This window comes from Loxodonta africana, chromosome 8, assembly GCF_030014295.1.
Source record: "Loxodonta africana isolate mLoxAfr1 chromosome 8, mLoxAfr1.hap2, whole genome shotgun sequence".
Lineage (NCBI taxonomy): Eukaryota > Metazoa > Chordata > Mammalia > Proboscidea > Elephantidae > Loxodonta > Loxodonta africana.
The window spans coordinates 49361178-49388459 of record NC_087349.1 but is presented as its reverse complement, the minus strand read 5'-3'; positions in this window follow the sequence as shown (position 1 = coordinate 49388459).

The following is a 27282-nucleotide window of genomic DNA, read 5'->3' as shown; positions in this document are numbered from 1 at the left end:
ATTGTTTCAGAATTTCCACATTCTGTAGGATCACCTTTCTTTGGAATGGGCACAAATATGGATCTCTTCCAGTCAGTTGGCCAGGTGGCTGTCTTCCAAGTTTCCTGGCACAGTTGAGTAAGAACCTGCAGAGATGCATATGTTTTTTGTTGAAACATCTCAATTGGTATTTCATCAATTCCTAGAGGCTTATTTTTTGCCAATGCCTTCAGTGCATCTTGGACTTCTTCCTTTAGTACCATTGGTTCTTGATATTAAGCTACCTTCTGAAATGGTTGAATGTCGACCAATTCTTTTTAGCACAGTGACTCCCTGTGTTTCTTCCATCTTCTTTTGATTCTTCCTGCATGGATCAATATTTTCCCTGTAGAATCCTTCAGTATTGCAACTCCAGGTTTCAATTTTTTCTTCAGTTCTTTCAGTTTGAGAAATGCCAAGCATGTTCTTCCCTCTTGTTTTTCTGACTCCAGACCTTTGCACATTTCTTTAAAATACAGCATCACAACACGCAAGCCACAACAGTATGACAAACTGACAGATAAGTGTTAATACCCTGTACCTGGTATTTAAGTGCAGTGATGGTTCAATAGTAGAATTCTGGCCTTCCATGCATGAGACTGAGTTTTAATTTACAGCCAATCAGCCACGTGCACAGCCACCACCCATCTGTTATTGGGGGCTTATATGTTGCTATGATGCTGAACAGGTTTCAACTGAACTTCCAGACTAAAGCAGGCTTAGAAGAAAGGCCTGGTGAACTACTTCCAGAAATCAATCAAACTCTAAGATTCACAGCACTCTGATCCACAAGTGATCATAGGGATGGCACAGTATCAGGCAGCATTTAGTTCCATTGTTCATGGGGTTGCAATGATTGAGGAGCAACTTGATGATGACAACAAAAACAATTTGTTCTTTGTACCTAAAAGCAGCAGAAGGCATGTACAAGGAATGTGGACTGTTTTTTTTTCACGGCCAGCCACCAAGTTGAGAAGTGGAGTATGACACCAGGGTAAGCTAAAATGCCAGAAAGCTGCTGTTTTTACTGAGATTTATCTGTTTTTTTTTTTTTTCTTATGAACTCTGTTATGCCAATTGACCTAGATGTCAATTTGAATGTCCTTTATTTCTTTTTCTTGCCTTATTGCTGTAGCTAATACTTCCAAAAGGATGAATCTGGTAGATATTGTGCCAGTATCTTCTTGCATTTAACGTTACTCTCAAGAAACCTTATGCCAATATGATAGTCTTTGCTTTGTCATTAATGTTTTTGCTTGGAGGCCCATGTTATTTATTTGTTATCTTTGAAGTGTTTTAATTTTAGTAAGGTTGATCTTAAAGCATTGCATACTTGGTCAGTTTTCCCAGTTATACTCTGAACCCTTTCTATATGCAGATTAAAGTTGTTTTTAAGTGAGAGTTTTCTTGTATTCTTATTTTTAAGTATTAGTTCTATTTTTCTAATTATTTATTCATTATTTTTTCTTTAGGCACTCCTGTTATATGTACATTGGGTTTTCTTTGCTGCTTATAATGTGCTGGTTATATCTTCTTTGTATTTTTGCCTTCTATCTCTTCCTCCCTAAGTCTATTTATATATATATATATATATATATATATATTCTCATTTATATCCTCTGTATGTCCTTTACTGTAATTTCAGTAGTTCTATTATCTAGGTGTCGATTATCCCTTGGACACCTCATAGTTTAATTTTAATTTATAAATTAACTTTGAATTATTTTTTCCCAAGTTCTGCTTTTCTTTGTCTTTTGTTTCTTATTTATAATTTTGACAGAAATCCTGCTTCATGGAAGGATTTTTCCTTATCATTAATTTTTGGAAAACTTTCCCTCCTCAGATTTAGTTTTTTTTTTTTTTCATAGCATGGATTCTATGACTTTATTTTTCTTGTCCATGTTTAAATTTGTTTTATATTCTTGAAACATACCCAGCAGCTATTCCTTTTTGGGGGGTGTGAATAAGATAACCTCTGAAGTGTCAGAAAGGAGTTACTAGGAAAACTTCCTTAAATAATTAGGATAGATAACTTGATAGTTTTATAAGATCTGGACACATTTTAGAATTAAAGTTTTCAAAGATAGACATAGAGTAATTTTAAATCAATTTTTTAGTTTCAAAGTAATAGAGCTACTATACCACAGAAGGCAAGTAGGGTATGTATCCTGAGGGGACAAGTCTGGGGCATTTATAGTGTTAGGTTTCTAAAAGAAGGTAGAAGAAGGACATGAGAAGTCATTATGGGATGTCATGGAGGGCACTCATATTTAGAGCAAGCTTGGTATCATGGATTGAATTGTGTCCCAAAATATCTGTCAACTTGGCTAGGTTATGATTCTGAGTATTGTATGATTGTCTACCATTTTGTCATCTGCTGTGATTTCCCTATGTGTTGTAAATCCTATCACTATGATGTAATGAGATGGATTAATGTCAGTTATATTGATGAGATCTACAAGATTACATATGTCTTAAGCCAGTCTCTTTTGAGCTATAAAAGACAAAAGCAAACAGAGAGACATGGGGACTTCATACCACCAAGAAGGCAGCGTTGGGAGCAGAGCACGTCCTTTGGATCCGGGGTTTCTGCTCAGAGAAGCCCCTAGATCAAGGGAAGATTGATGACAAGGACTTTCCTACGGAGCTGACAGAGAGAGAGCCTTCCTCTAGAGCTGGTGCCCTGAATTCGGACTTCTAGACTGTGAGAGAATAAACTTCTGCTCGATAAAGCCATCCACTTACGGTATTTCTGTTATAGCAGCACTAGATAACTAAGACACTTGGGTAAGATGTTTTTCTGATGAAAGGTGACTTCTGGATGAAATTCTACTCAGGGAGGTGAGGTGTCATCATTTGTTCAATGAGTGGATAATTTTGGTTGAGAAAGAAATCATTGAATTAATATGTTTTCCATAGAAAATATCCAATGTAAAATTTGGGGGAACATTTTAGGAAAACTAACATCAGCACCTAAAAACAAAAACAAAACAAAAAAAGACAAGGAGTAATATGATACAGTCTATGGTCTACTTGGTGGTGATAGAAAGGAAACAATTAGGGAAGCAGTTTCAATTTTGAAACTTTGAAATTTTCTGAAACAGCTTGAAAAGAGTAGTGAAAATCAGGAGGCAGAAACATGAGAGGCATATCCCACTGCTACTGGAAAAAAAAATGACAGAAAATAATATTTCTCCTGTCACTGAAGTAGCATGAGTTCCTCAGGTATTAGAAAAGTTAAAAATTTAAAAGCCAAGGCAAATAATTTCAATTTACCTTAGGTTAATGGGGTTTCTGCAGGTTACAATCTGTCCGTATATTATCCATAATACCAAAAAGATTAAAAGAGAAGTCGTATTAAAATACCTATAACTTGCACTTACAGCATAGCCAGGGAACAACAAATATTACAAATTCCAATTTATGAATAAAAGCGGGTATAAGAAACTGTGACCAGATTTATACCAGAATGCACACTTGTATGTGGAGTCTGGAGGCGGCTACACAAAAGTATGCATAGGGGACAGCAGTGGTGATATCCAGGAAACATCATGAAGTTCATGTCCAGAAGGAGAGAACCCAGGCCTGAGTGGAAAGTACAGAGAGCAGTTATGCTTGTACGGTCACAGCACAGACAACAGAAACAAAAAGAAGAGGCTTGCGAGAGCAGTCCTAGGAGTACATCTTTGAAGAGAGTTGTGGAAGGATAGGGATGACTTGAAGCTGGTCTGGGGTAGCAATAATCTTATAGTGTTAGATTTCTAAGAGAAATCTCCAGGGAAGTCTGGAAGTCTAGTACTGACCCTCAGCCATGCAAAGAAAGAAATGGACTACCTATTGATGTAAAATGTACTGTAAAAAGTCTGACACTCTCAAGGAGACATGCTGTGCTAGCTTATTGTGTCCTTTAGTCAGAGAAAATGTGGAGATTGATGGTAACAATTAATTTAACTAGCTACAAAGTCCAGTTTAGCTATGTGACCAGTGGGGTATAAATGACCCATCAGTAAATGCGTGCCTTGGTTCTGATGAAGCCAAGGTCTCTGTCACGTATCTTGGCAGTCCATAATCTGACAGGAAGCATGTTCTGTGTGACTGAGATAGGACCCGGAGGATCTGAACTTGTAAGTGTAGGACCTCTCCTCCGTGAATGCCCGCACTGTCTTTCTTTGGCTATAACTGTAACTATTACCTTTATAAAAGCCTTACCTGACTTTACCCTGTGGAATCTGATTAGACCTTTCAGTTACCCGAGGATTTGTGATTTCTGCAGCAGTAGTTTCATTTGGGATTTTCAGCAGCAGGTTTTAAAGGAAGGAAAAGAAGAAGCTGATGACAAGCATCTACTAGAGCAGAATAAAATATGAAGGAAACACAAACTACCTCATTACCACAAAATAAATACTTCGTATGTTTTTTAAATACCATTCTCTGTGGCAACAGAAGTCTTGCCATTCTCGAGACTTCATCTCACATACTCTGGACATGTTATAAGGTGGGACCAGTCTCTGGAGAATGACATCATGCTTTGTAGAACAGCAACTGACATATATTAGATGTGCTCTGAATGAATGAACTCAAGGGCCTAACCACTCATTATCCCTTCAAAATGAGAATCAACATGTCATTTTATGAATTGTTAATTTTGATTGAAAAAATAGCTTTGTATTGTAACTGAAGTTAGCGTGATGAAGCCTGGGCTATATATGAAAAATGACCTTTAAAATCAGCCCAATGACTGTCAGTCATCTACTCCATAAGCAGGTAAGTTCCTTCTTTCATAGGAAAAGTTCACGAATGTGATGGAGTATACAATCAGAGGATAATTCTGTTTCGTTACAGGTAATGGAGCAAAAGTCTTCACTCTGCTATGGACAGAAACAGGGGCAGGGAATAAGTATGTCCCCTCTTGTCAGATACATAATAGGTTTTCACATAAACTAGTCACACGCAGTTGTTTGGGGGTTTGATGCATCACTGAGAGTTAAGGTAGCATAATGAGTGATACTGTGATATTTTCACCTCCCCAGAGTTCAGCTGAAGTAAGCAACACCAATACGGTTAAACCGAATTTTTGATAACAGGGTTATAGCACTTTTTCTTTTGTTTACAAAGAATCATTTCTTAAAACAAGGTTTTAAATAGTTTTGCAAACAGCCCCAGATTAAGGTTACTGTGGTAATGTTCACTACCGTTAACACTGGAGAGGCAGAGATTGTTAGCTAGAAATTTTAACCTTGTCGTAAAGACCCTTAAAAACCACAACAAAAATACAAGAGTGAAAAAATAAAATAAACTTTTTTTTTGTCTCATACTTTTGTCATGACTGAGGCTATGGTGTGAAATAGATGTTTAAGAGAACATAGTGTGTTGGTGTAAGAACATATCGATAGATAAATCCAAACATCTCTTTATGTGCAAAATATGAACTGGCAAAAAGAAGATAGATAGATCTGCAAATGACCACATAAATGAAGTCCACTCTCAATTTTCAGATGTGGAAGGTAAATAAATAAAATAAAAACAAATAGGTTATTTGCTCAATATTAAACAGCCTGTTAATGGAAGAACAACAGTCCGGCTTACTCTCTCCTTTGCTCTGTATGTTTGCAAAATGGTTTAAAACCTTCCGTTGTTGTCGTCATCTTCATTGTTAAAGAAGCCAGGTAATTTGTCATGTAAAGTTTCACAGAGTCTGGATGTAATGATTGCATCCTTCCTAACGTCACTTAACCTTTGCTTCTTCCCCTGTATTTTTTAGTGAGTTTGCAGTTAGAGCTCTAAGTTCAATCTGATTCACGTTTGAATCAGTAAGTGCCGTTGAAGTACAGCAGGAGGCACGTACAGTCTACTTTTCTCATTTTTAGTTATGTTATCATCCATTCACTGTCATGGCCTATATCCATTAATTCATGAGGGACTGCAGAACTGTAGTATTCTAGTATTCCTCTTTCATTTAATAGCTAAAACATGTCTCTAATGAGAAATTTTTCTCAATAACCAGGGAATAGAGTTTATACAGGAAATGCAGAAAACCGCCTGATTCTTTTCCTTCATTTACCTGTTTTCATAATACTAAGTTAGTCTTGTAGTGTCTTCGAAAAGTAATTAATATGTTTCTTATTCTGATGTAGGATCATTAATAATTTATAGACTTAATCATATTTCATATATTTCAATCCTTTTCATTTACTTTACTTATGGATACTCAAGTTTACTGATTTTTATTCAGGGTAATCTTACAAGCTGGCTCTTGGTCCTTTTTGTACAACTTTCGAAGCCTCCAATGTCTTGCTTTCTTGTTTGGGGGGATGACAAAAGGTTCAGAATCATCTTTATGCTTTCTGATCCAAACCTAGAATCAGTTATTTCCCTAAAAAGCCTGGTTCTTTTTAGTAGAAAGTATTATTTAAATAACAAAGTACAGGGTATACAGGAGCTTATTGTTACTGGTATGGCAATTATTTCTGTGACTTCAGGGAGCGGACCAAGAAATTTGTTCATGCTGATACTTCCAAATCAAAACCAGAACTACATGATTTTTACCTGAACTCATTAATTTCTTTTCATCCATTCTAAAAATCTCAGTTTCCAACTACCTCTCCATAATGACTCATTTGATTTGTTTGACATTACACACAAAATAGGATTAGACTAGCAATACCAATACTATTGAGATCAATTTAAGATTTTGTAGTTGTGCGGATGTTCTTTCCTCTCCCATAAAGTACAATCCCACCAAGAATATACAGAAAAATTGATTTTTTTTAAGCTCATTGTAATACTAATGCTCTCTGTTGTTTTCCATAGCATATTTAAGTTTATTCATTTTATTTTTCTTTTGATTTTTGGAACTTCTTTTTTAAATTTTATTTATTTATTTAATAACTTTTATTAAGCTTCAAGTGAACGTTTACAAATCCAATCAGTCTGTCACATATAAGTTTACATACATCTCACTCCCTACTCCCACTTGCTCTCCCCCTCTTGAGTCAGCCCTTTCAGTCTCTTCTTTCTTGACAATTTTGCCGGCTTCCCTCTCTCTCTATCCTCCCATCCCCCCTCCAGACAAGAGATGCCAACACAATCTCAAGTGTCCACCTGATATAATTAGCTCACTCTTCATCAGCGTCTCTCTCCCACCCGCTGACCAGTCCCTTTCATTTCTGATGAGTTGTCTTCGGGGATGGTTCCTGTCCTGTGTCAACTGAAGGTCTGGGGAGCATGGCCGCCGGGATTCCTCCAGTCTCAGTCAGACCATTAAGTTTGGTCTTTTTATGAGAATTTGGGGTCTGTATCCCACTGATCTCCTGCTCCCTCAGGGGTCCTCTGCTGTGCTCCCTGTCAGGGCAGTCATCGATTGTGGCCGGGCACCAACTAGTTCTTCTGGTCTCAGGATGATGTAGGTCTCTGGTTCATGTGGCCCTTTCTGTCTCTTGGGCTCTTAGTTGTCGTGTGGCCTTGGTGTTCTTCATTTTCCTTTGCTCCAGGTGGGTTGAGACCAATTGATGCATCTTAGATGGCCGCTTGTTAGCATTTAAGACCCCAGACGCCACATTTCAAAGTGGGATGCAGAATGATTTCATAATAGAATTATTTTGCCAATTGACTTAGAAGTCCCCGCAAACCGTGTTCCCCAGACCTCCGCACTTGCTCCGCTGACCTTTGAAACATTCATTTTATCCCGGAAACTTCTTTGCTTTTGGTCCAGTCCAATTGAGCTGACCTCCCATGTATTGAGTTTTGTCTTTCCCGTCACCTAAAGCAGTTCTTATCTACTGATTAATCAATAAAAAACCCTCTCCCACCCTCCCTCCCTCCCCCCCTCGTAACCACAAAAGTATGTGTTCTTCTCAGGTTTACTATTTCTCAAGATCTTATAATAGTGGTCTTATACAATATTTGTCCTTTTGCCTCTGACTCATTTCGCTCAGCATAATGCCTTCCAGGTTCCTCCATGTTATGAAATGTTTCACAGATTCGTCACTGTTCTTTATCGATGCGTAGTATTCCACTGTGTGAATATACCACAATTTATTTACCCATTCATCCGTTGATGGACACCGTGGTGGCTTCCAACTTTTTGCTATTGTAAACAGAGCTGCAATAAACATGGGTGTGCATGTATCTGTTTGTATGAAGGCTCTTGTATCTCTAGGGTATATTCCTAGGAGTGGGATTTCTGGGTTGTATGGTAGTTCTATTTCTAACTGTTTAAGATAACGCCAGATAGATTTCCAAAGGGGTTGTACCATTTTACATTCCCACCAGCAGTGTATGAGAGTTCCAATCTCTCCGCAGCCTCTCCAACATTTATTATTTTGTGTTTTTTGGATTAATGCCAGCCTTGCTGGTGTGAGATGGAATCTCATCGTAGTTTTAATTTGCATTTCTCTAATGGCTAATGATCGAGAGCATTTTCTCATGTATCTGTTGGCTGCCTGAATATCTTCTTTAGTGAAATGTGTGTTCATATCCTTTGCCCACTTCTTGATTGGGTTGTTCGTCTTTTTGTGATTGAGTTTTGACAGAATCATGTAGATTTTAGAGATCAGGCGCTGATCGGAGATGTCATAGCTGAAAATTCTTTCCCAGTCTGTAGGTGGTCTTTTTACTCTTTTGGAGAAGTCTTTAGATGAGCATAGGTGTTTGATTTTTAGGAGCTCCCAGTTATCTGGTTTCTCTTCATCATTTTTGGTAACGTTTTGTATTCTGTTTATACCTTGTATTAGGGCTCCTAGGGTTGTCCCAATTTTTTCTTCCATGATCTTTATCGTTTTAGTCTTTATGTTTAGGTCTTTGATCCACTTGGAGTTAGTTTTTGTGCATGGTGTGAGGTATGGGTCCTGTTTCATTTTTTTGCAAATGGATATCCAGTTATGCCAGCACCATTTGTTAAAAAGGCTATCTTTTCCCCAGTTAATTGACACCGGTCCTTTGTCAAATATCAGCTGCTCATACGTGGATGGATCTATGTCTGGGTTCTCAATTCTGTTCCATTGGTCTATGTGTCTGTTGTTGTACCAATACCAGGCTGTTTTGACTACTGTGGCTGTATAATAGGTTCTGAAGTCAGGTAAGGTGAGGCCTCCCACTTTCTTCTTCTTTTTCAGTAGTGCTTTGCTTATCCGGGGCTTCTTTCCCTTCCATATGAAATTGGTGATTTGTTTCTCTATCCCCTTAAAATATGACATTGGAATTTGGATCGGAAGTGCGTTAAATGTATAGATGGCTTTTGGTAGAATAGACATTTTTACTATGTTAAGTCTTCCTATCCATGAGCGGGGTATGTTTTTCCACTTAAGTGTGTCCTTTTGAATTTCTTGTAGTAGAGCTTTGTAGTTTTCTTTGTATAGGTCTTTTACATCCTTGGTAAGATTTATTCCTAAGTATCTTATCTTCTTGGGGGCTACTGTGAATGGTATTGATTTGGTTATTTCCTCTTCGGTGTTCTTTTTGTTGATGTAGAGGAATCCAAGTGATTTTTGTATGTTTATTTTATAACCTGAGACTCTGCCAAACTCTTCTATTAGTTTCACTAGTTTTCTGGAGGATTCCTTAGGGTTTTCTGTGTATATAATCATGTCATCTGCAAATAGTGATAACTTTACTTCTTCCTTGCCAATCCGGATACCTTTTATTTCTTTGTCTAGCCTAATTGCCCTGGCTAAGACTTCCAACACGATGTTGAATAAGAGCGGTGATAAAGGGCATCCTTGTCTGGTTCCCGTTCTCAAGGGAAATGCTTTCAGGTTCTCTCCATTTAGAGTGATATTGGCTGTTGGCTTTGCATAGATGCCCTTTATTATGTTGAGGAATTTTCCTTCAATTCCTATTTTGGTAAGAGTTTTTATCATGAATGGGTGTTGGACTTTGTCAAATGCCTTTTCTGCATCAATTGATAAGATCATGTGGTTTTTGTCTTTTGTTTTATTTATGTGATGGATTGCATTAATGGTTTTTCTGATATTAAGCCTGCCTTGCATACCTGGTATAAATCCCACTTGATCAGGGTGAATTATTTTTTGATGTGTTGTTGGATTCTATTGGCTAGAATTTTGTTGAGGATTTTTGCATCAAAGTTCATGAGGGATATAGGTCTATAATTTTCTTTTTTTGTAATGTCTTTACCTGGTTTTGGTATCAGGGAGATGGTGGCTTCATAGAATGAGTTGGGTAGTATTCCGTCATTTTCTATGCTTTGAAATACCTTTGGTAGTAGTGGTGTTAACTCTTCTCTGAAAGTTTGGTAGAACTCTGCAGTGAAGCCGTCTGGGCCAGGGCTTTTTTTGTTGGGAGTTTTTTGATTACCATTTCAATCTCTTTTTTTGTTATAGGTCTATTTAGTTGTTCTACTTCTGAATGTGTTAGTTTAGGTAGGTAGTGTTTTTCCAGGAATTCATCCATTTCTTCTAGGTTTTCAAATTTGTTAGAGTACAATTTTTCATAATAATCTGAAATGATTCTTTTAATTTCATTTGGTTCTGTTGTGATGTGGTTCTTCTCATTTCTTATTCGGGTTATTTGTTTCCTTTCTTGTATTTCTTTTGTCAGTCTAGCCAATGGTTTATCAATTTTGTTAATTTTTTCAAAGAACCAGCTTTTGGCTTTGTTAATTCTTTCAATTGTTTTTCTGTTCTCTAATTCATTTAGTTCAGCTCTAATTTTTATGATTTGTTTTCTTCTGGTGCCTGATGGATTCTTTTGTTGCTCAGTTTCTATTTGTTCAAGTTGTAGGGACAGTTCTCTGCTTTTGGCTCTTTCTTCTTTTTGTATGTGTGCATTTATTGATATAAATTGGCCTCTGAGCACTGCTTTTGCTGTGTCCCAGAGATTTTGATAGGAAGTATTTTCATTCTCGTTGCTTTCTATGAATTTCCTTATTCCCTCCTTAATGTCTTCTATAACCCAGTCTTTTTTCAGAAGGGTGTTGTTCATTTTCCAAGTATTTGATTTCTTTTCCCTAGTTTTTCTGTTATTGATCCCTAGTTTTATTGCCTTGTGGTCTGAGAAGATGCTTTGTAATATTTCGATGTTTTGGACTCTGCAAAGGTTTGTTTTATGACCTAATATGTGGTCTATTCTAGAGAATGTTCCATGTGCGCTAGAAAAAAAAGTATACTTTGTAGCAGTTGGGTGGAGAGTTCTGTATAAGTCAATGAGGTCAAGTTGGTTGATTGCTGTAACTAGATCTTCCGTGTCTCTGTTGAGCTTCTTACTGGATGTCCTGTCCTTCTCCGAAAGTGGTGTGTTCAAGTCTCCTACTATAATTGTGGAGGTATGTATCTCACTTTTCAATTCTGTTAAAATTTGATTTATGTATCTTGCAGCCCTGTCATTGGGTGCATATATATTTAATATGGTTATGTCTTCCTGATCAATTGTCCCTTTTATCATTATATAGTGTCCTTCTTTATCCTTTGTGGTGGATTTAAGTCTAAAGTCTATTTTGTCAGAAATTAATATTGCTACTCCTCTTCTTTTTTGCTTATTGTTTGCTTGATATACTTTTTTCCATCCTTTGAGTTTTAGTTTGTTTGTGTCTCTAAGTCTAAGGTGTGTCTCTTGTAGGCAGCATATAGATGGATCGTGTTTCTTTATCCAGTCTGTGACTCTCTGTCTCTTTATTGGTGCATTGAGTCCATTTACATTCAGGGTAATTATAGATAAATAAGTTTTTAGTGCTGTCATTTTGATGCCTTTTTATGTGTGTTGTTGACAATTTCATTTTTCCACATACTTTTTTGTGCTGAGGCGTTTTTCTTAGTAAATTGTGAGATCCTCATTTTCATAGTGCTTGACTTTATGTTAGTTGAGTCGTTACGTTTTTCTTGGTTTTTATCTTGAGTTATAGAGTTGTTATACCTTTTTGTGGTTACCTTATTATTTACCCCTATTTTTCTAAGTAAAAACCTAACTTGTATTGTTCTATATCGCCTTGTATCACTCTTCATATGGCCGTTCAATGCCTCCTGTATTTAGTCCCTCTTTTTGATTATTGTGATCTTTTACCTATTGACTTCCATGATTCCCTGTTATGTGTTTTTTTTTTTTTTTAATTAATCTTAATTTGTTTTTGTGATTTCCCTATTTGAGTTGATATCAGGATGATCTGTTTTGTGACCTTGTGTTGTGCTGATACCTGATATTATTGGTTCTCTGACCGAACAATATCCTTTAGTATTTCTTGTAGCTTTGGTTTGGTTTTTGCAAATTCTCTAAACTTGTGTTTGTCTGTAAATATCTTAATTTCGCCTTCATATTTCAGAGAGAGTTTTGCTGGATATATGATCCTTGGCTGGCAGTTTTTCTCCTTCAGTGTTCTGTATATGTCGTCCCATTCCCTTCTTGCCTGCATGGTTTCTGCTGAGTAGTCAGAACATATTCTTACTGATTCTCCCTTGAAGGAAACCTTTCGTTTCTCCGTGGCTGCTTTTAAAATTTTCTGTTTATCTTTGGTTTTGGTGAGTTTGATGATAATATGTCTTGGTGTTTTTCTTTTCGTATCAATCTTAAATGGGGTTCGATGAGCATCTTGGATAGATATCCTTTCGTCTTTCATGATGTCAGGAAAGTTTTGTGTCAGGAGTTCTTCAACTATTTTCTCTGTGTTTTCTGTCCCCCCTCCCTGTTCTGGGACTCCAGTCACCCGCAGGTTATCCTTCTTGGTAGAGTCCCACATAATTCTTAGGGTTTCTTCATTTTTTTTAATTCTTTTATCTGATTTTTTTTCAGCTATGTTGGTGTCGATTCCCTGGTCCTCCAGATGTCCCAGTCTGCATTCTAATTGCTCGAGTCTGCTCCTCTGACTTCCTAGTGCGTTGTCTAATTCTGTTATTTTATTGTTAATCTTTTGGATTTCTACATGTTGTCTCTCTATGGATTCTTGCAACTTATTAATTTTTCCAGTATGTTCTTGAATAATCTTTTTGAGTTCTTTAACAGTTTTATCGGTGTGTTCCTTGGCTTTTTCTGCAGTTATCCTAATTTCATTTGTGATATCATTAAGCATTCTGTAAATTAGTTTTTTATATTCTGTATCTGATAATTCCAAGATTGTATCTTCATTTGGGAAAGATTTTGATTCTTTTGTTTGGGGGGTTGGAGAAGCTGTCATGGTCTGCTTCTTTAAGTGGTTTGATATGGATTGTTGTCTCCGAGCCATCACTGGGAAACTAGTTTTTCCAGAAAATCCGCTAAAAAAAAAAAATGCAGTCAGATCCCTATCAGAGTTCTCCCTCTGGCTCAGGCTATTCAGATGTTAATGAGGCCGCCTGGGGAGGGTGGGGGAGGGAACAGAGAGATAGGAGAGTAGCACCTCAGAATATAGCCAGAGTTGCTTGTCATGCTTGGAATGACTATTATATCTGAGATTCCCGCGGGCGCCTCTCCTATGTGTGCTGGCTGTGTGGAGATTGCCCCCGGGGGGTCTGGCCCGCTGGAGTCACAGTCAGATCCTCCGCTTCCAGCCCCACGCCCAGCGTTAAGGCTCCCCTACTGGGACGGTGCACTTTCGACTCCAAAATCAGTCGCTTCCTCCCGGGGACTTCTCGTCCCTCCAGCCGCGTGGCCTTGCCGCCCCCGAGAACTAGTTGGGCCTCCTCCCGGGGTTAGTTCAGATGGGTGGAGCAGGTGCCCGTGCTTGTGCCGTGACCGAGTGTCCCGGCTGGGACGCTGTTCTCCCCGCTCCAATACCAGTCGCTGCCTCCCAGGGACTTCTCCTACCGGCTGAGTCCCACGCCGCCCGCGCGACCCGGCTGGTCTCCTTCCCGGGGTTAGTTCAAGGGGGTGGAGCAACTCTCTGTGTTTATGCCGTACCTGCGTCCAGTCCAAATCCCTGCGGGACGGTTCCCTGGCTCGGACGCTGCTCTTTCTGCTCCAAGACCAGTCACTGCCTCCCGGGGATTTCTCCTACCGGCTGCGTCCCACGCTGCCCGTGGAACCGGCTGGTCCCCCTCCCGGGGTTAGTTCAGGGGGGTGGAGCAGCTCTCTGTGCTTGTGCCATACCTGACTGGTACGCTGGCTCCAGGCTCTGGAAACAATCGCTGCTTCCCCGTATTAGTTCGTTCTCCGTCTCTAAATCTGTGTTTGTTGTTCAGGGTTCGTAGATTGTTATGTATGTGATCGATTCACTTGTTTTTCCGTGTCTTTGTTGTAAGAGGGATCCGAGGTAGCGTCTGCCTAGTCCGCCATGTCCGCCATCTTGGCTCCGCCTCCAAATCCTAAATTTAGTTTATTTTTAAAATTAAGTAAAATACTTATGTGTGTCCAGAATCAAATCTATAAAACAAGGTATATTCAAAGTAATCTAATTTCTGACCTTGTTTCCTTCATCCTATTCCCTCTGTTTATATTATAACACAATTACCAAATTTATTTTACTCCAATGTATCTAATTTTACTATGTCTATATTGTCAAGGAATATGGCCCTCTTATTCTATACTGTCTGCTTTATATCATTAAATCTTACATTGTTAGATTTGCTTAACTCTAGTCCTTATGACTAGTCACATTCATTGGATGAGTTTTGTTCTCTAGTAGATTCATTGGAAAGGCTTATGGAACTATTTTTCATGAGTTATTGCATGTTCTAATGAGTAGTTTGGAAACCCTGATGGCGTAGTGGTTAAGAGCTATGGCTGCTAACCAAAAGGTTGGCAATTCGAATCCACTAGGTGCTCCTTGGAAACCCTATGGGGACAGCTCTACTCTGTCCTATAGAATCGCTATGAGTTGGAATCAACTCGATGGCAATAGGTTTGGTTTTGGCAAAGGATAATAACTAGTTTGCAGCCTTTAATCTTGAGGCTCAGTTTGACTAGATATAAAATTCTTGGTTACATGATTTTTTCTTTTTTGAATTTCTTGAATATGTTACTGTGTTATATTTTGTCATGTGTAGATGCGTAGATGAAGATTAGATTTTTTTTTTTTTTTGCCACTATAGGTGAGTTGGTCTTTTTGTTAGGGTGCCCAAAGGACTATTTTTCTTTTTGTTGAAATGCAACAGCGTAGAACATGTTTCTGATGGTTGTTGGTTTTATTTCCCCATACACACAAGTATCTCTTTCAATATGTAGTTTCAAAATGTTTTTTAAATGAAAGTTTACATGATTTATAATTTTCAATATTTGTTCCATTCCATTCTTTGACTATCTTTGATATCTATCACTTTCTATCAAGTTCCTGTTATAACTTTCTTCATTCTTTCTTGATAGTTAAAAAATGTTCGTCAATCTTGTGATAAAATAATTTCCAAGAACTATTATGAATTAAACTTGTTTTGTTTTGCTGCATTATTCTATTTTTCATGTCAGAGATTGAGTTTCACATCAATATTTCTCTTTATATTTCTTCTGTGAAAAAATACTTCCCACTTCACTGGATGCTGATAGACCCACTGAACCACCTAAGAAAATGGTCTCAAGAAAGCAAAAGGTAAGATTACTACATGATTTCTCCCCTATAACTTTTATACTTCCTATGAAGATTTTTTTTTATGAAGGTTATCTTAGTATTTTATGCATTAAAAAACTAAAACACTGAACTGTATGAATAGAGATAACATTATTAAAAACTGAAATTGTTAGCTAAATACTGTCTCAAAAAAACAAAAAACAAAACCATTGCTGTTGAGTCACTTCTGACTCATAATGACCCTATAGTACAGGGTAGAACTGCCTATAGGGTTTCCAAGGAGAGGCTGGTGGATTCAAGCTGCCGACCTGTTGATTAGCAGCCTACCTCTTAACCGTTGTACCATGAGGGCCACAGCATTATTAAAATTAGAAATTATTAACCAAATACAGTCTCAAGGCATGATATATTTTTCCTAGCATATATATTTGAGCAACTGAAAAACAAAAATGAAGGAGTCAGTTAATTTTTTTTTTTTTTTTTATGAAAATGTTTGAAAGTTTACATAACTAAATGCTGGCATGCATTTGTTATAGAAGTCAAATTGGTTTTCCCTCACAAGTGGAATAACATATTGTTCTTTGTATTTTCCTTGCTTACATCAGTCGTTTTGCCCTGGTTTTTATATTATGAGGGTGGTGACACAAAGGGCTGTGCAGTTCCAAGTGTATGGTATAGCTAAGTCACCAGGAACATTTGTGCTTTCTCTGGTCTTCCTTCTTTCACTCTCTCCCTCCCTCCTTCTCTCCTTCCTCGCTTCATTCTTTTCTTTTTTCCTTTCTTTCTTGACCTTCATTGGTTTAATCCTAATACCCAAATACTATAAAAAACCTTCCTTACTAGCTCAGGCATGAGGTTAGGTGTTTGCAATCCTAAAATGTGACTTCAGTAAATGTTTTTGCATTCTTCAGATTCTAGTTCAAAGAGGAAAAGTTCTTACATCCTTGAACTACTGACCATACTTTTAAGGTTTTATTAGTATTGAAATATTCAGGGGAAAATACTACATCAAAGTAAAGGCAATCATAGTATAATATGAAAAGATATGAGGAGTGAATGTACAGAAAATCTTAAAAGTGTGGAAGTCAGTCACATATTAGAAGTTGGACAAAACTAAATTTCAAGGACATCAAAAGGAACTCTGAATTACGAGATGTGTAAGTACATCAAAGGTAGAGGATAAGTGGGTGCCTTTATTAATAAAGGAATCAAGATGTTCATGGACCTATAAGGAAATAATAACATATCCTGAAAGGGAAATATTCCACTTTCAGATTATTAGTACTCAGGAAATATTAGCTAGTATTTTCATATTAAGACACTTTTAATATGTAATGATTCTTAACCTTGACGAAAATTGAATTTTCTAAAGATTTTGGAAAAATCCTTTGGCTGAAATGCAAAACCAGGTTGATAAAAGAAATGCCAAAGTGAACAATACGGTTTATCTTTGAAATGATAGAAAAAATAAAGTTTTAAAGGGATTAAATTAATATGCACAGGTTCAGTTTTAGAAAAAAGTGGGCTTAAGCAAGTACCTTTAGCCTAGGTAACCTATGCCTCTACCAAGTCCTTTTCCTTCCCTCTATCAAGAAAGCCACATTAGGCTCATTGAGAGGACATCTGTCGTTGTTGTTAGCTGCTACTGAACTGATTCGGGTTCACGATGGTCCTATGTGTGGAGAGTAGAACTGTACCATAGGATTTTCAAGGCTGTGACCTTTCGGAAACAGATCACCAGGTCTATCTCCCAAGGCACTGCTGCATGGGATTGAACTGCGTTTGGATGGGGTTATGCCACCAACCTTTTGGCTAGTGGTGGAGCGCTTAACTGTTTGTGCCGCCCAGGGACTCCTGAGAGGACACCTGCTGTTGTTATTGTTGTTTGCTGTCGAGTTGATTCCAACTCATAGTGATCCTATACGACATAGTAGTACTACCCTATAGGGTTTCCTAGGCTCTAATCTTTATGGTGGTGGATTGCCAGGTTTTTCTCCCATGGAGCTGCTGGTGGCTTTCAACCGCTGACCTTTAGGTTAGCAGCTAAACACTTAGCCATTCCTCCATCAGGGCTCTGTGACAGGACACCTAGTGCCCAGATGCTGGTTTCTAAATATCATTCCTGTCTTAGTTATCTAGTGCTGCTATAACAGGAATACTACAAGTGGATGGCTTTAAGAAACAGAAGCTTATTCTCTCATAGTCTAGTAGGCTAGAAGTTCGAATTCAGGGTATTGGCTCCAGGGGAAGTCTTTCCCTCTTGCTCTGAGGGAAGGTCCTTTTCATTAATCTTTCCTTGGTCTAGGAGCTTCTTTGTGCAGGAATCTCAGGTCCAAAAGACACACTCTGCTCCTGGCGCTGCTTTCTTGGTGGTATGAGGTCCATGACTCTGTGCTGGCTTTTCTTTTTTATATCTCAAAAGAGATTGGCTTAAAACACGATCTAATCTTGTAGATTGATTCCTGCCTCATTAGCATAACTGCCGCTAATCCCATCTCATCATATCCTAGAGATAATATTTACAATACATGGGAAAATCACATCAGATGACAAAATGGCGGACAATTCATACAATACTGGGAATTATGGCCTAGCCAAATTGACAGATATTTTTTTGGGACACAATTCAATCCTTGACAATTCCTTATTGAAAAGAACATGGTGCCTTAGTGAAATGCCCAATTGTAGGTCTGAAGCAGGAAATGGCAATAGTGAGATGGAACACTTTGTGGTGCCAGAAAACAAGGAAACATTCAAAGGCTAAAGAGACTATGCTAAAAACAACAAACAAACAAACAAATTAAAACAACCACAATTTACTGAAGGATAAAATAATATCTGAATACAGACCCAAATCATGTTTCTGGAGTAGAGACTCAAATAAATCTACACATTTTATGCAATTCTGTCAATATACCTACAAGATTTTTAAAATATAATTTGCTTACATGATTTATAGGTTATGTGAAATAAAAACAGATCATTTTGAAAGAGAGTTATGATATCTTGAGAGAAATAAAAAGATTCCATAAAGCTATGGTAATTTGAATAGTTTAGAACTCATAAAGGAATTAAAAAACAAAATGAAGCAGGTTAGAACATTTAGAAACTAACACTATAAATGTGGGCACTTAACTAAAAATTCTTGAGAAAATTATATATGTGGAAAACATTATGCTCATTGCTACCTCATGCCATACAGTGAATTCCAGGTAGATTATGCATTTATAAGCCTTTAAAGAAAATGTAGAATATTTTCCAAAAACTGTGGCCATGATAGCCTTGACAAATTCAACTAAACTATTTCTGTCTGAACAAAAATAGCAAAACACATATTTACTACAAGTAAAGGGCTGGGAGAAAACATTTATAACATAGATAAGATGACTAATTTTTGTTATGTATCATGAGGTTCTATGACAAGTTAAAAAAAAAGCCAAAAAATGAAAAACTCTGCAAAGAAGGGCAAATGATATCAACAGGCAGATAATAACCAATAATATAAAATGCTCAATACCAATAGCCACTGATATAAGATGAAATACTAGTGGCCAATGACATAAGATGAAAAACTAACAGCCAATGATATAAACTACTTAATTTTGCTCACTGTGTTACTTGTAATAGATTCAATGCCATTTAAAGCAACACTTAAAGGGCAAATATACAGGATAAATGATGAATGGAAGATACCTACATAGTTACATACATACATACACAAATCAATAAATACATAGATAGGCAGCTCTAACAACAACAACAAAACCCAAAATGCTGTGGCTTAAACAAGACTAGCATTTATTTCTCTCTCAAGAAACAATGCAAAAGTAGATATGCGATTCAGGACAAGTAGATGGTTTATTGCCGCACTATCTCATGCAAAGATGTAAGCTAAGTTCCCGAGACTGCCTAGTAGTTTATCTTTCCAAGTCATCAGGATAGAAAGAAGAAATTTAATATAAATATTGTGTCTTTAAAAAGGGACTTGGAATCCGTACACATTACTCCTGTTCACATCCCATTAATCAAACCTCATCTCATAGCTCACAAAGCTGCAAGAAAGATTGAGGAATGTAGTCTTTAGCAGGTTAGCCATGTGCATTGCTGAAACTCAGGATATTCTATTACCAAGCGCAAAAAAGAACCACATGGATTAACGTAGACAATTAGTGATCTCTGCCGTATATAGATAGATGATGAATAGACAGGTGGATAAATATATATAAACATACATATGTTTAGCTTTTTAAATTGGCAAATACTAAATAGTTTATTCATAGAAAAAAATTAGAACTCACTATCTTGGAGATTTTTAAATTAATGAAGATTTTTTGAAGGAATAATCTTCCACATTTTAAATAAATATGAGGCCAATTTTATAATAAGTTCCTCATAAAGATACATGTAGCTGAAGAAAAGTATATTCACAGCTGTTCATTACAGCCCCTTGTTTATAAAATAAAATCACTGTAAAAACCCAAACATTAATTAATAAAGGAATCATTAAATAAATTACAATATATCCCTTAAATTACTTTTAATGACTCAAGTATATCTAAATGTAATTTAGAAATATATCTAAGAAATATTGTTAATTTTTTTTAAAGTTGTAGAAAAAGCGAGTATGGCCAGTTAATATCTAATCCATATTATTACATATTATTATTGTATATCCATAGCTACCAAAACTCTGCTTGACTCATAATGTAATTCCTTCTTCAGAGGATTGCAGAGGGACCTAAGAATGACAGATCAAAATAATTCATTTTAATATAGGATAAATAATAGCTGTTATCTATTAAAAATTTACAATGTGGCAGACATTTCATCCTCACTACACATCTAAGAGGTAAGAACCCTGCAGGTCTCAATCTTACAGTTGCAAGGTTAGCTTTATTTTGATCATACAGTAAGTAGTCTAACATGAATTAGCATAAATGTCTATATGGTTACAGAGCCAGAGCTGTAAAGAACAATACCTAGTCACTAAGCATCAGTGAAGGCATCGTGGAAAGTAGGATCTCAAACGATCATTTTCTAAATTCCTGTTATAGACTGAATTCTATACCCCAAAATGTGTATCAACTTGACTAGGCCATCAATCCCAGTATGTGTGATTGTCCACCATTTTGTCATCTGACGTGATTTTCCAGTGTGTGGTAAATCCTATTTCCTATGTGTGATGTTAACGAGGCAGGATTAGGGCAGTTATGTTAGTGAGGCAGGACTCAATCTACAACATTAGATTGTATTTTGAGTCAATCTCTTTTGAGATATAAAAGAGAGAACTGAGCAGAGAGACAGGCGGACTTCATACCACCAAGAAAGAAGAGCCAGGAGAATAGTGCATTCTTTGGACCCAGGGTCCCTGTGCTGAGAAGCTCCTTGACTGGAAATGGTTTATGACAAGGACCTTCCCCCAGAGCTGACAGAGAAAGAAGTCCTTCCCCTGGAGCTGGCATTGTGAGTTTGGACTTCTAGCCTCCTAGACTGTAAGAGAATAAATTTCTCTTTGTTAAAGCCATCCACTTATATTTCTGTTATGACAGCACTAGATAACTAAGTTCCATTAACACATTGTTCATAACACAGTTATAGCACTTAGTACAAACTGTTTTAGATCATTAATGTATGAACCATTTGAATACAGAAATCATATACCTTCATTTTTGTAATCACTATACACAGTTCAGTGCTTTATAAAAAATCATCTATAAGAGGATTATAAACATTTGCTAAATGATAAATGTTATATACTAGGAGAATATAATGTTTGCAAATAAAATACATTAATTGGTAATGTTAATAAGTTAGAAATAATTTCAGTGAGACACAGTGATATGGGAAAATCAAATTCTACCTTTCCACGTCTCTGATACCAAACTATAAGGATAAATTCAATTCAGGTCTGCTCCTTTCTTTTCTACTTCTGTTTTGATATGCGCTGCACATGTAGAAATTCTTCCTCTGACTCTACACACCTGGAGTAAGTCACATCTCATAAGTTAAAGAACACAGTCCTGCAGACTTCCAAGCCGGCCCAAGACTTCAGACACCAGCTGCAAGCTTGGAGTCTGCACGATATCATCACTTCTGATCTGGTGGCTACAAATTCAGGGGTTTCCCTACTTTCCCTTCAGGATGACAGCCGTAAGCTTGGGGGTTCTAGGGCTCCTCTCACCTCTGGCCTGCTGGCTACAAATTCAGAAGTTCCCTCTACCTCTTCAGGATATCAGCCATAAGCTCAGGGATGACCAGACCCTCTCACTTCTGACCTGCTGGTCTCCACTGCTCCCATGTGATTAATAAATTTACTAGAACTATCACAGAACTAACCCTATGGGGGCAGCTCTACTCTGTCCTATAGGGTCACTATAAGTTGAAATCCACTTGATGGCAACAGATTTTTTTTTTTTTTTTTAATCACAGCACTCAGGGAAGAGTGATACTGATACAGTTTTATTACAGCAAAATGATCCAAATGAAGTGACATGTAGTTTGAGGTCTGGTAGGGTTGCCAGTGCAGAACTCCCATGTCCCAGAAAGGGATATACTAATATGCATCCACATGCATTAATGTCTTCCACTAACCAGGAAGCCCATAGAACTTTTGTGTCCAAAGTCTTTACTGGGGACTCATCATAGAAGCATGATTGATTAAATCATGCCCCACTTCCCTTAGGTTGACTAACATCACTCAGTAGCCTTCTGACATAGCCAGCTCCCACCCAAGGGGCATCTCATTAGTATGAACCCTCAGGTGTGGCCTAGAAGCCTCATCAAAGACATTTTAATCACTTCCAAGTTTTAGAGGTTAACTCTCAGGAACCAAGGACAAAAACCAAATCCTTTGGGTAAAGTTAAATTATTTACCTCAAAATACTCAATTTACATTTTTTAATATGGTTACTAGGAAAAGTAGTTTTATTTTATTTTCCTACCCAAGAGATGGGTAAACTGTTCTATCAGAATGAAGACAAATTTGACACAATTTTATAAAGAAAGAAAAGGAAATTATGTTCAATGAAGGTCATTTTGAATTTTACCACTAAAATTCTTGTAAATGCTTAAGGAGAACAATTTCTGTATGAAGACATACAAAAAGAGTGATTATACGTAGTGTTTCTTGTAGTTTATAAGAAATTTGTGATTTAAGAACTAAGAAATATAGCAGAGGCATTTCTTTGCTACTTATTGTCTTCACATTTTCTTTGCCTTTATTTAAATATTTGTTGGGCTTTCAGAGTTGGCTCTTTCTCTGGATGAAGATACTGGTTGACTGAGTTGGTCTATCATTGGTTCTACTTTCTCTAGTTTTCTTTCTGGTCCAGTACTCTCAAGCCTTTAGTTTCCTCTGGCAAGTTGATCTGGTAATGATTTCCACCATAAGAAACCCATTGCCTTCTAGTTTATTTTGACCTATAGATTTCCACTAAATTTAGTCCTATCCATTTAAACTCAGTTACCAAATTGTATTAATTAGGTCATCTTTTGTTTATTCTTTAGGCTTCCAGACTGGCCTAATGGGACAGCTTCTCAAATGATTTACCATCATCGTTTTTTCTCTTTAGTCTATTTGGGTTCCTGACTCCCTGCCTTTTGTTATTTTAGATAGGTTGATTTAGCATAGTGGTGTTAAGGCAAAGTCTTAACAACTGACTCTCTCTCAAAAAAAGAAAGAAAAAAAGACAGAAAAAAAGCTCTGATTTTTTTTTTTTTTGTACAGGCAGTCCCCAGGTTATGAACGTCCAACTTATGGACAATTTGTACTTGCCCTTTAATGTTTTGTAAATTTGTCCTCAATTTGAAATGATTAAGAAGTCCTGGTAGTGCAGTGGTTAAAGTGATAGGCTCCTAACCAAAAGATGGACTGTTCGAGCCCACCAGCTGCTCCGAGGGAGAATGATGTAGCAGTCAGCTTCAGTGGAGATTTACTGCCTGGGAAACCCTAGGCGGTTGCTATGAGTAGCAATCAACTGGATGGCAGTGGGTTTGCTTTTGCTTTGATTTGAAATGATTGAACCAACCCCTACTCACAACAAATCCTTCACCACAATCACTTTTGCTTGCTGCATGTGCAGCTTTAAAGGTACTGAAAAGCTTTGAACTGTTTCTTGCACTAAACCAAGAGGGGGGGAGGCAAAACAAACAAACAAACAAAAACCTGTTGCCATTGAGTGGATTCCGACTCATAGCAACACTATAGGACAGATTAGAACTGCCCCACAGGGCTTCCAAGAAGTGGCTGGTAGATTCAAACTGCCCACCTCTTGTTTAACATCCGACCTCTTAACCACTCCACCACGAGGCCTCCAAAGTAAGGCTAAATAAGAATCATGTGCACCTGTTTCCCGACTTGCCTACAAATTCTTAAGGACACACTCAGGAATGTATCTCTTCATAACTGGAGACTGCTTGTATTTGCCAGTTTTCCATCATGGCTAAGCTCACCTACCAACATTGCTTTATTGAATGCAGATTGGGAAAAGATGAACACAGTCAGTTTCTCATAAACTGGTGTAAACCATTTCCCTCACACCCCTTGTTGTTGTGTGATACGGCTATTAAGAAGTTTGTTTACCTACTACCTTGCTTTAGGTTTTGCTCAAGATCATTTATCTGTAAGATATAAAGCTTGTGGAGCTTTTGACTGGTCTGTAGTGAAATAAACAAAAATGAGGGAGTTTGAGGCCATTTTGATTTTGCAAATTCATAATAGGTATTATAATTATACAAATTTATTTTCTAATTAAAAACTTCACTCACTTATTTCAAACTTCTGTTTTTAGTGGAAACAGTTTTAACAACAATGTCTATAAGGAAGTACGTACATAAAATGCAAACTTTTTTTTTTTTCTGAAGGAATAAATCTCAAGTACTTTCCGCTGCACAGAACTCTTCACCAGAACTCTTCTACGTATGAGGTAAAAAATTTTAAAAAAGTACATTTTTGCCAATTTGAGAGTGGAAGTGAAAACCTGTTTTATCAAGCATTCACAGTCAGATATTAATATGGTTTCTCTGAATACTGTGAACATAAGACTATGCAAACAGAAATAAACCAGAGAGCCTCTTTAATTACAAAGGTTGTGTTTTATGAATAGAATCTTTGAGTGTTGTAGCTGCAGGTTTCCTTAGAAAATTTCAGCACAACACTATCTTTTTACAGATGAGAAAACTGAGCCCTGGAGAGATGAAGTGGCTGCTCTAAAATACACTCTTGGATGTGGCAGAACTAGGACTCAAATTTAGGAATCCTAACTTACAAACTCAAGGCCTAGTTGTGACAGCAAGGGATGAAATTGTTCCGGTGCCAGCACTTTTCTTTATGAGCTGTTCTGCAAATACTTGGAGCATCTTGTGTTTGATTTAAAAACCTCTTTTACTTTCTAAGAACAAGTCAGTAACTCTTTTTGCCAAGTCTTTCCTCTATCCATATGGCGGCAAAATGAATTTGTTTTTCAGATAGGAAGGAAATGACCAGGGCCAGATTAAGGTATGTGAAGGCCCTAAACCCTGATAATATGTGGTGCCCTCTCCTCTGCTTACTTACATATTTGAACAGGATATGTGAGTTACATATGTACAAGTATATATGTGCTGTGTGTGTCTTAGCTATCCATGATGTAACTTCTTTTTAAATGAGTCTAAAATATTAGCGATTGAATGCAAAATTGGCATATGTCTTTTTATTGGAATGAGATGAACTGGATTATAAAATTTTTGGTGGATGTGGGGTACTAAGATTTTTACTATATACCACAATATTTCACATATTCTACAACAAAGAAATGAGTCAGTAAACTTAATTGTTTCAACAATCACTGTAAAATTCTGTTGCTGTCCCACAACATTTTGGACATTTGCTATGTTGGTATTATATTATTACCCATTTTAGTATTATATTAAATGCAGGTTAGATTGCATCTGTGTGTACCCCAAAATATTTTAAAGTTATATATATTATTGTTTACAAAACTTAGGACAACTCTGTATGTAAATGCTACATAGTTAAAAATAACTTGATTGAATTCATTGCAATGGTCGACTTATTCAAGTTACCTCGCTTTTGAGCGTTATCTGGGACTGGAGTTCCCACTGGTTGTTCATCATGATGTGGGCAAGATACACCTTTGTGTTTGTATCATGGCAAAGAGCATTGCTGGCCCTAATGGCTGGAGTTCCTGGATTAGTAGATGTGGATGTACAAGATGATTCTCTCAAACTGGATCGGGGACCTGTTATGTATTAGTATAATACATCCTTGCCCAGTAACTGCTCATGTTGGATCCAGTTGCTTGTTGGGTGAACGTGGCATGATGTAGACTAGACAGCCCACCCCCACCTCTTGTTTATTAGAAAGAAATAGTATACTCCCAAGGGACCTGCCTAGATAAAGAGTTTCAGTCACATGGGAGGAGACCGTAGGAGACAGATGTCGACAAAGGTGTTGAAGTGGTAGGGGCCTCATAGCTTAAACAACTTTGTGTGTGGGTGCCCTTGTGACCCTGCACGAACTTTATTTCTGGCTGACACATTTTCATGCACTAGAGCTGGTATCAATTTCATTTAGGGCGGTGCAGGTTCCCTTCTATGCAGCACTTGCTTTTCCTAGTGTCCTGTCTGCTTGGCATTTATGGACCTTTGCTTCAGATAACTATTGCCCCTGTTTTGTTGATGCCCTAAGCCCGTGCTTACCTTGCTTGTTGGGTTATTCATCCCTGGAAAATACTCTCTAATTCAACATTTGTCTTTAAGCAAAAGCATGCTTGTGAAGATGATGCTGATCATTTATTAGCTATAAACTGTAGTAATTTCAACTCAGAAGAAATATGCTTAAATTAAATAAGGAGGAATCTTAGCATCAGGGTAAACTAAACAATCAAGGTAATAAAACACTGAAATTAGATGATTTAGATGCTCTGTAACTCATTCATAGAAGAAGTATTCAGTTAGTATCCTCTGTGTATATAATTTTGAGGTACATGGTAATCTGTTACAATGCTTGCCTGGAGGTAAAAATGGCAGTCATCCTTTTTTTTCTTTCTCTCCTGTCCTCTTGAATCTGAGCTCATCTAAGCAATGCAATGTGGCTGAAGGGATCCTTTTCTAGTCTGGGTGCAAGTTTTAAGGATTGGCAACTTCTGCTTTTGCAATGAGTGGGAAGTATGCTGCCGTGCAAGAAATTGAACTACTCTAAGATTGTAATGCTGTAAGGAGCCAAGTCTAGTCACTTGGAGAGGTCACATGGAGGAGAACTGAGTCTTCATTTAATAGCTCCAGCTGAGCTTTCAGGCGACAGTATCAACTTAGCCAAAATATGAATAAGGTGATTTTGTAGTTGAGCCTTTGTCACCAGTCAAGAGAGGCCAGCTGATTCTATGTGGAGGGGAGATGAGCTGTCCTCACTGAGCCCTGCCCAATTTGCAGAATTGTAAGCAAATAAATAAATGTTTGATGTTTTTAGCCGTTAAATTTTGGCCTTTATTGCTATAAAGCAATAGAAGGCAAAAGAAGTTTAAGACCTGGTCCTTGTCCTCTGGAAAAGAACATGAAGAGAAGAGACCCGTAGCCAGTACAGAAGTGTAGACATTCATTGACTTGATGGAAGCCAGGCTGAGCTACATGACAGCTTATTTTTTTACCTCTAGGAATTTATAAAAAAAAAAAAAAAAAAAAAAATTTATAGTTTTTTAGAATTTGGAATACAGATGAGAACAGGCCCCATTTCACAGTGAAAGTGAAACTATTACTGTGCTTTTATATGTTAAATTCCATCCCCATTTTACTAAATAATAGAGGGAAATTTGGTTCATGACCTTTATGTTTCCTTTTGAAATGGAAAA